We start from the raw sequence: 9,844 nt of genomic DNA, 5'->3' as shown, positions 1-9,844 counted from the left end.
TAGTTCCAGCCCTGATACAGAGTCCCAAACAGCCCCCACCATCCCAATAAATAGAATCTATGGCAACTTACAGCAGCCCCTCTGGCATTTGCCAGAATCCACAGATTGCCCATCTGAGCCTGCCCCGCCTCTATAACAAGGAAAGGTTTCATGACAAGAATCATCTTGTATGTGCCTTCTTGTGACTGTAAGTTACCCACCAATTTAGACTGCAAGCTCTACAGGGCAGGGATATGCTTTCTCCTGTCTCACTGTGCTATGAAAAATATAGAAGGGGTGAGAAGAGGGAGGATGGAGAGAGTAAGGCCAAACAGTTGGGGGAGAATACAAAAGGAGAGAGGGAAGGAAATTAGGGAGTAAAGAAACAACTGCGGATGAGAGGAGAAATGTAGAAGGGGAGAAGAGGGAGAATGGGGGAGAATGGGGGAGAGCCCCCCCCCCCCGCAATTACCTTTCCGGCACTGGAGGAGATCCGGCGGGGGTTGCATTGCTTTGTGCACTAGAAGAGACAAATTTCTAGTTTAACATTGTAAAATTTGTATCTTAAAAGTTACCAGGAGTGGCTTTTTGCCACCCCTAGGAACTTGTTCAGTGCTGCTGTCTGAGGGAGTTTCTCAACTCACTTTATGGTAGCAGCTTCATGGGGGAGAGTAAGGCCACACAGTTGGGGAGAATAAGAAAGGCAATTAGAGAAAATGAGAGTCAGAAGGAGAGAGGAGAAGGAAAAAGGGGGTTAGAGAGTAGAGAGACAAATGAGAAGAGGTGAAATATAGAACGGGAGAGGTGGATAGAGAAGGGTACGGTCAAATAGTTGGAGTGGAGAAGTAGAGACGTAGGTTTCCTGGGTGCCCTGTTCATCCCAGGCTTATGGCTGATTTTCTGGGTATAATGAAAAAAAACACTCCCTACCTTATCCAACCAATGACAAGACTGTTTATTTTCCCCCTTGCGGCTACTTTGGCTAATACTTCCTATTGGGAATGGACAGTACTCTATGTAATTGTGTCCAGCTGAAGCTACTGGGTCAGCATGTACCAGACAGGGGATATTAAATGGCGACTTACTGTATCCAGTAGGAGGCGCCAGACAGAGAAGGGAGAGGCAGGGGCAACACCCAGCCCCAGTGTGTCATGAGCAGACTGAAAGTTTCACTTGGGCAGCAGACGTGCAGAACATGCGGGCGACGCACAAGTTTATATAACGAGCGACTAACGAGTTCCTATTAATTCCTAATTGTAAGGGAGAGAATGGAAAGTCTCATGTCCCAGTCACAGTCTGCCTTCCCACAGCTCTGAAAAGTGTTGGACTGGGATGCCAGGGGCCTACCAGAAAACCTTACACAGTGGGACCACTCTCCAAACTATTTTCTTCCACACACAACCTCTTTATTCTTATTATACTCCTAGTCTTTTTTCTTGACGTTCTATACTCTAAATCCAGCTGTTCAGCCTATTTGTTCCCTACAGAAACAAGGTATGACCAAGAAATAAGCCAAATGGCTACAAGCAGGAGGGCCCACTGACACCTGGGCCCACCGGGAGTTTCCCCTGTATACTGGTAGGCCAGTCCAACATTGGCGCAGAATTCCCTGTGTATTGTTACTATATACAGTATGTATCAATTCGCCATCATGTACCCCATGTGCCGCCAACTGTGCCCCCAGATCTGCTGCTTTTAATTACACAGATACAGCAATACATTCAGTGCCATAGTGTATACTGAGTGCAGCAGAAGGCAGTTCTCTGTTAGGTCTGTTAATTAACTGGCTTCCACTACATTGTTTCATACAGTAAGTTAGAACCAGTGAGGGAAGGCAAGGGACAAACAGACACCATGTAGATTTGCACAAAACTATAAAGGATTGGCAGTGAGTAGTGAGAGTACATTGGAAAGGTGCTGGGAGTGACAGTTTGTCGTGTATAGGGTGAGAGTGTTGCACAGGGAGGAGGAGAAAGTCGTTTCTCATGCACCTAGCACCTGCCCAGAAAGCGCTGATTATGCTCGCGAGGAGACAAGTGTCAGTGTTCACCTACAGAAGGGATCACGTAGCTCATGAACTGCACACACACAGCCGGATTGTGTTACTCACATGCTCCGTCCCGCTCTTTGTCATAAGGAACAAGAACAAACCTGCTGGGGAAATCAAACCCAGATATCTGGGGCAAATGAGTGAACTGCCCCCCCCTCCACCCACCTTTTGTGCTCTCCTTGAGAACCATTCTAACCCCTTTCTGAGCGCAGGGTAGAGGTCATACTTCAGGGATCCCCAGTTAGTGTAAAACTACAAGTCCCAGAATCTCTGCCATGGTTTAAGTTCACCAACAGCAGGGGTCATCATTTAAAAATGGGGCAAACCCTGTTGGACCCACCCAGGTCTCTAGTGACAGGTTTGCAGAAGAATCTGGAGCATCAGAAAACACAGATGGACCCAGAAACCTGTGGCGCCTCTCAGGTTACAGTACCATTAGGGCCAAGCATTGGACATGAGTAATTCCACAGAAAATATTGCCAATTTGAAAAGTCTAAATGATCTGATCTGCACTGATTTCAGGCCAGACCAAGGCACAGATTCACTATGAATAATCAGTTGTTTCATCATTTGGTTCCTGATCAGTTCTGACTCAAGAGGAGTCAGGCTAGAATTCACTGCTAAGTCACAGAATTCAGAACCAGCTTGTTTATGTTGTTGCCACTGAAGTTGAATGTTTATCAGTCTGATGGTGCAAGGCCCACCTGGCTAGGGCCCTAGGAACATGTGCAATAAAGTTTTGGATGATTTTTGCTATGGTGGCTGGACAATTTGATAAGTACCATTGGACATGCTGGACCATTTTATCTGCTTATGCACCATGTCAGCCAGAGCTTCTGCTGTTGGCCCAAACAGAGCAATAGAAAGGGTTGCCCAATCACCCTGAGTTTTGCTTCTCACTGGGATCATTCCCGCCCCGGAGGAAGTCCATCTGTCGCTAAAAGAATAGGACCTTTATTGGTGGAAAATAAAGAGGTGACGATGCCCCTGGGCTGAAACTAAAGGGCAGTGTTTGCTGAAATGATACTGAACTATAATAATGAGAGCCCAAAGTTATTCCCTTCAATGGTAGTCCAACCAAAATGGCTGACACTGAACGGTTAGTGCAGCTGAGTTCAGTCTAGCCCATTAGGAATCATCAGTTGACATAAATCAACAAGAGGAGCTTACTGAGTTCAGTCCAGGCTATGAGTAAGGTGGGCATTGGCTGAAATATAACAAGAGGAGGTGCCTACTGATTCAGTCCAGCCTATGAGGAAGGTTGTCATTGGCTGAAATATAACAACAGAAGGAGCTTACTGAGTCCAGTCCAGCCAATGAGGAAGGTCAGTATTGGCTGAAATGGAGGAGGATCTTTAAAAGGACAATTTTTTTAGTGTGGAACCCAGACTTCGATTACAAACACTTTGGGAGGGAGCGCATCCTATTTGTGCTGTACGTTTATGCACTTATAGCAGTTGCGGATTCTTTCCAACACTTAACCAGGGGGCAGGGGTGCATCTGCCCAACAGTGTGGGTCTCAGGAGAGATTGAATGGATATTAGCAGGTCGGGTAGTCTCAGGGAACGTTAATTAACCATTTCAATAGCAGAAAGCAGCTTCCGTTTAACATTAACTGCACTACTGGTTCATATCTCTGAAACAAGAAGCAGCTGCTTTAAGAGGTTGTTCACCTTTATGTTAACTTTAGGGTCAGTCCACAAGAGCAGATTCAGGGAGATTCGTGTGTTGTCCTGTCCGCTATAATGAAAAGTCGCCTGCGCTAAAGCACACGCGGCACTTCGTTTTCCGAAGTTTCCTTGTGAGGCAACTTCGGAAAACTTTTCGACTTTTCATTATAGCGGACGGGAAGACACGTGAAGGCAGTTCGGGGAGATTGTCGCCCAGAAGAAGAGGTGATTAGTCACCAGGCGACTAAATCTCCCCGAATCTGCTCGTGTGGACTGACCCTAAAGTTAACATACAGGTGAACTACCTCTTAAATCAGCTGCTTCTTGTTTCAGAGATATAAGCCAGTAGTGCAGTGAATGTTAAATGGAAGCTGCTTTCTGCTATTGAAATGGTTTAATTAACGGTCCCTGAGACTGTGCCTTTGCGTGAAAAGTCATTTTTCATTATAGCGGACGGGAAGACACGCAAAGGCAGTTCGGGGAGATTGTCGCCCAGAAGAAAAGGCGATTAGTCGACTAAATCCCCCCGAATCTACTCGTGTGGACTGACCCTAAAGGGGCAGATTTATCAAAATGTGAGATTAGAACTCACCCACTTTCTATTCATTCCTATGAGATTTTTAAAATCATATTTATCAAATGGTGCACTTTGCATCCATTGTTAAATACAATTCTAAGTATGTTATATATTGTCCCATTCATAGCAACTTTGCAAATAGTTCTCGTTATCTATTTTTTATATGCCTTCCTCTTCTGCCTCTTCCAAGCTTCCAACCGCGGCAGTCAAAAACTATTGCTCTGTGAGGCTACAATTTTATTATTTGTTTACTTTTTATTGCAGTCTCTCATTCAAAGTACTTTCTGGTTGCTAAGGTAAATAAGACCCTAGAAACCAAATAGCTGCTGAAATACTAAACTAGAGAGCTGCTGAAAAAGCTAAATAACTGAAAAACTATAAAAAAATTAAGACTGATTACAAAGTTGCTAGGAATAGGGCATTCTTCCACCCTCCAGTTGAAGAACATGCCATAATGCCTGTCTGTCCCTATTCTGTTTTACCATCTCTAGTGCACCCCTTAATATTTGTAAGGACCCCCACGTTGTGGCCTCTCCCAGTCTATAAGTGCCAGGTTCTGCCCTGGGTACAGTATGTGCAGTTCTGGAAGAAGACGTGCCAAGAGCAAATGATTAAAGGCATAAGTTGCCAATACACCAGGGGCACACACCTAAGCTCCTATGTACAGATCTCTCAGTGCCCATCCCTGAGCGCATAAAGATGGAGCAGAAATAACTCTTTAATGGGATTGCTTTGTCCTTGACTCTATCATCAGCACCCTGTGCGTCTATTCTCTGTTCTGTCATCCCTCACCCACTCCTATGTACTGGGTGGCACTGCCATGGGACTGGGTACATGGGCTCAGCCACACAAATCACATTTTTTACTTCCATTGTATGGCACTTCTTGGCCCACGATATGAAATTAAGGTTTTTATCTCCCACAAACCATGAAATACAGCTGCAGGCAGAAGTAGGGAGTTGCACAATTCCCTGCAACCTATGGCAAGTGGTTAGGACCACTGAGATTTGCCCTGACTGGGAAGCCCAATAAATTATTTCTGGCACTTGCAAATTACAGGCTGCGGCCCTCACTCCCAGGATACCAATTCTAAATTCTCCCACCTGGGAGTAGTTTGTCCTTTCTGGGGTACCTACCTGAGCTTCTGATCTCTACTACAATTGAAAGTTAAAAGGGAAAGTCATGCTCACCTCTAAGCAATTTTAAACTAAGGTGTGGGTGCAATGACTGCAGTTGAGAGTGACATGACAGTTAAATATTAGGGTAAAACACACAGGATAAGGTATTAAGTGTAATACTGGGGTACAATACACAGGATACGGTATGGAAGCTAATACTTGGTTGGTACCGAGTGTAATACTGGGGTACAATACACAGGATAAGGTATGGAAGCTAATACTTGGGTGGTACCGAGTGTAATACTGGAGTGCAATACACAGGGTAAGGTACCAAGTATAGTACTGAGGGTAAAACTAAGGCATAATAGACAGTGTAAATACTGGGGTGCAATACACAGTACTTAGTGTAATACAGGGATACAATACACAGGGTAAGGTACTTAGTATAATAAGGGGGTGCAATACACAGGGTAATGTGCTGAGGGTAATTCTGGGGTGCAATACACACGGTAAAGTATCAAGTGTAATACAGGGGTACAATACACAGGGTAAGGTACTAAGAGTAATACTGAGGTGCAATACACAGGGTAAAGTACCAAATGTAATACTGAGGTGCAATACACAGGGTAATGTGCTGAGGGTAATGCTGGGGTGCAATACACACGGTAAAGTATCAAGTGTAATACAGGGGTACAATACACAGGGTAAGGTACTATGTGTAATACTGAGGTGCAATACACAGGGTAAAGTACCAAATGTAATACTGAGGTGCAATACACAGGGTAAGGTACTTAGTATAATAAAGGGGTGCAATACACAGGGTAATGTGCTGAGGGTAATGCTGGGGTGCAATACATAGTATAAGGTACAAACTGTAATATTGGGGTGCAATACATAGTATAAGGTACAAACTAATATTGGGGTGGAGTACAGGGAGTAAGACATTGAAAGTAATACTGGGGTGCAATACACAGTATAAGGTACCAAGTGTAATACTGGGGTGCAATATACAGGGTAAAGTACTGAGTGTAATACTGGTGTGCAATAACCCCTCTACCACATTGGGGTAAACAGAACAAGCGAGGTACTGGGGTGCAGTAATGTCTGGGGCATGCCATTGGGCATCAGCCATAGAAGATGGATGACAATAAAGGGAAAGTAAAGGCAGGAATATCAGTTTAGTTCATAGGCTGAATTATAAAGATCAGCTTGGGGTGTGGGGGCACCCCAATAACTACTCTATAAATATTCAAGATGCATATGTGAATGTGCCCCTTGCTGTATTACCCTGGGGCCTCTGTGCCAGTCTGTCCTTGCACTTTCCCTGTGTATAGCAGCAGCAGCTGATTATTCTCAACCCCCCCCCCATATCCCTCTCCCCACCCCCTGCCAACACAACGTTATTCTGTGACTCATCGCAAACGTGCAGACAGGCATGTAGCTCAGTGCAGGGGGGGGCCCTCCATTCATAAAGAAGTGGGACACAGCTCTCTGCTGCCACCTTGTGCCACCCACCTGCCAGGGCCACTCATTCACATACGTACTCATGGCTTTATCCTGGGCACATTTCCCTGGCATGAAGGGCAGGAAACAAAAACGCCATTTCTCTGATGCCCACAGATTGCCCATTGAAAAGGGGAAGTGGCCCCCAGGCATAAAGGGTTTATTTCCACAAATTAAGGAGGTCACTGAATCCGCAGCTGGAGACATCCCAGAGCACTGGGGCAAGGGGTAAAGTCACTCTTTTCTTTATTCGCTTTCCTTTTAACCCTGAGGTATAAACTGTCATTGATGCCCATAAGTTTTTCATAATTTCCACCAGCATTTCTGTTGTCAGTTACACCCCGTGGGGCCTGGGATACTGAGGCAGGTTAGGAGCCCGGCTCCAGTCTGCAATCCCACTACAACTACAACTCCCTGAATATCTTTTGTAAACGACTGAAACCTTTCTACCCACTACTGCACAATAACATACTGTTATCTTTGTACTTGAAACCCAGTGTCTCTGAGAAAGGGTGATATGATTGGCCCCAAGACACTTGTGTTTCTAGAGGCCCTACCCTGTTTCAAATTGGGACAAGAGACAGGATGGTAGGTATTTTAGGGTAGGGTGGCTATAGTAGACCAAGATGGAGGCAGGTGTGCAAGATAGAGACATTATGGCAGATTGGCGACAGTAGGGCAAGGTGGAAATGTTAAATAGAGACAGTTACGCAAGATAGAGACAGTAGGATAAGATGGATTCAAGATAATAGCAGACAGCAGGGCAAGATGGAGACAGTAGAGCAAGATGGAGACAATAGGACAAGACAGAGACAGTAGACCAAGATGGAGACAATAGGAAAAGATGTGGCTTTAGGAGAACAGAAGAGGACAATAGGGACAACAGGAAAAGATGGAGACTATAGAGCAAGATGGAAACAGAAAGACAAGATGGAGACAATAGAGCAAGATGGAGACAGCAGAGACTAGGAGAAGAGGAAAATGGGAACAGTAGTAAAACATGGATACAATAGGACAGAATGAAGGCAGTACATTGAAAGTAATTGTTTTTTACCCTGGGCCCCCTCAGTACTGGCCTGCGTATTAATCCTTGCATTATAAGCAGAGCCAATGGGGCTGACACAAGGATGTGATTACAAGAGTGGGACAGAAAGCATCATGTCAGTGACACACACATTATATTATAGTGTAACACAATAAAATTCCTGGCAGAAAATGAGCCTGTCCTAGGTACAAAATACAGTTATTTATAAATCCAGTGCAGGTGTGCGAGGCCATGAGCAGTATCAGGAGTCAGAATGGGTGGCTCCCATTTCCGACGTGCAAAAAGCAATGTATTTAACTGTACAAACCATGCGTCTATCAGTGCAACACTGACATCTAGGGCCCTCTGTGCACTTAAAGAAGTTAACTTTTAGTATGTTATAGAATGACCCAGTCTAAACAACTTTTTAATTGGTCTTCATTATTTATTTTCAATAGTTTTTTGTATTATTTGTCTTCTCCTTCTGATTCTTTCTAGCTTTCAAATGGGGGTCACTGACCCTATCTAAAAACAAATGTTCTGTAAGGCTACAAATGTATTGTTATTGTTACTTTTTATTACTCACCTTTCTATGCAGGCCTCTCCTACTCATATTCAAGTCTTTTATTCAAATCAATGCATGGTAAATATGGTAATTTGGACCCTAGCTACCAGATTGCTAAAGGATCAGTAATACCTGCTGTCTGCTGTGTAACTTGAGCCTTTTCTCCTTTGAATGGCAGCTGTATTGTTAGTTACTTTTATTACTCATCTTTCTATGCATCTCCTACTTATATTACAGTCTCTCATTTAAATCTATGCATGGTTGCTAGGGTACTTTGGACCCTTGCAACCAGATTGCTGAACTTACAAAATGGAGAGCTGCTGAATATAAAGCTGAAGAACTAAAAAACCACAAATAATAAAAAAAGAAAACCAATTGCAAATTGTCTCAGATTATCACTCTCTACATCATACCAAACATTAACTCAAAGGTGGAAAACCCCTTTAACACCTATTCTTAACCCGCTCAGAGAGCGTCTTGGGGAGGTATATCATGGGATTGCTCAATGCTATGTATTTAGGAGAAATTCCCAACTAACCCCACAGCTGCCTGGGGCAAACCAGGGCCCCCATTACATTAGTCCAATTGTACCGCAGTGTATTTCTGTCCCCTTTATAATCACCTCTGCTCCCTTTATATTGCCCCCTGAACCTGGAACTTGCTTATTGTACATTTGAAAAAACAAAGGACTCCCACAAGCTGTAGACTACCCTATTGTTACACATCCCCTAATATACCTCTTTGCCATGAGTGATGCCATCACTGTGTGGGGCCTTACAGATATCCAATGATCACAATTTCCTGCTTGTGGGCTGAACCCAACACCCAGTCTAGGGATGTAGTAGATACAGGGAAGTGAGCTTTTAAATTGTGCCTAGTGAGGTTATCAGTAATCCTACCAATGCCCCTGGTGTCACATCACTGTGTAATTAGGGGCATAACTAAAGAGGAAGCCCTGTATTTGCAAGGGGTCCAGGGAGGGTCCTAATTAATCAGCAATTTCAATATATCTTGGTATAACAGATCAAATTACCAAAGTTTTGGGACCCTAAATTGAATTTGCTCTGGGACCCAGTACCATCAATGCGACTGTGTGTATCATATGATATGAGATCCCTACTTCCACAAATCATGGAGCCAAATACACCAAAATGTGAGCATGTGGCACCTCCAAGTGGTGAAAGAGGGAAATGATCAACCCATGTACTAACATTTTAATCATTGTACTGATTGTAACTTCTGGCTATCAAGACTTGGGTTTGGCTACTGGTGTCTGTAATGGTCAAAACCCTTAACAGTCACCATCTTAACTGCCCCCTCACAACTTCTATCCTATGTTTCTTCTATACTCATGATGG

Source organism: Xenopus laevis, chromosome 5L, assembly GCF_017654675.1.
Source record: "Xenopus laevis strain J_2021 chromosome 5L, Xenopus_laevis_v10.1, whole genome shotgun sequence".
NCBI classification, from domain to species: domain Eukaryota; kingdom Metazoa; phylum Chordata; class Amphibia; order Anura; family Pipidae; genus Xenopus; species Xenopus laevis.
This window is presented reverse-complemented; position numbering follows the sequence as displayed.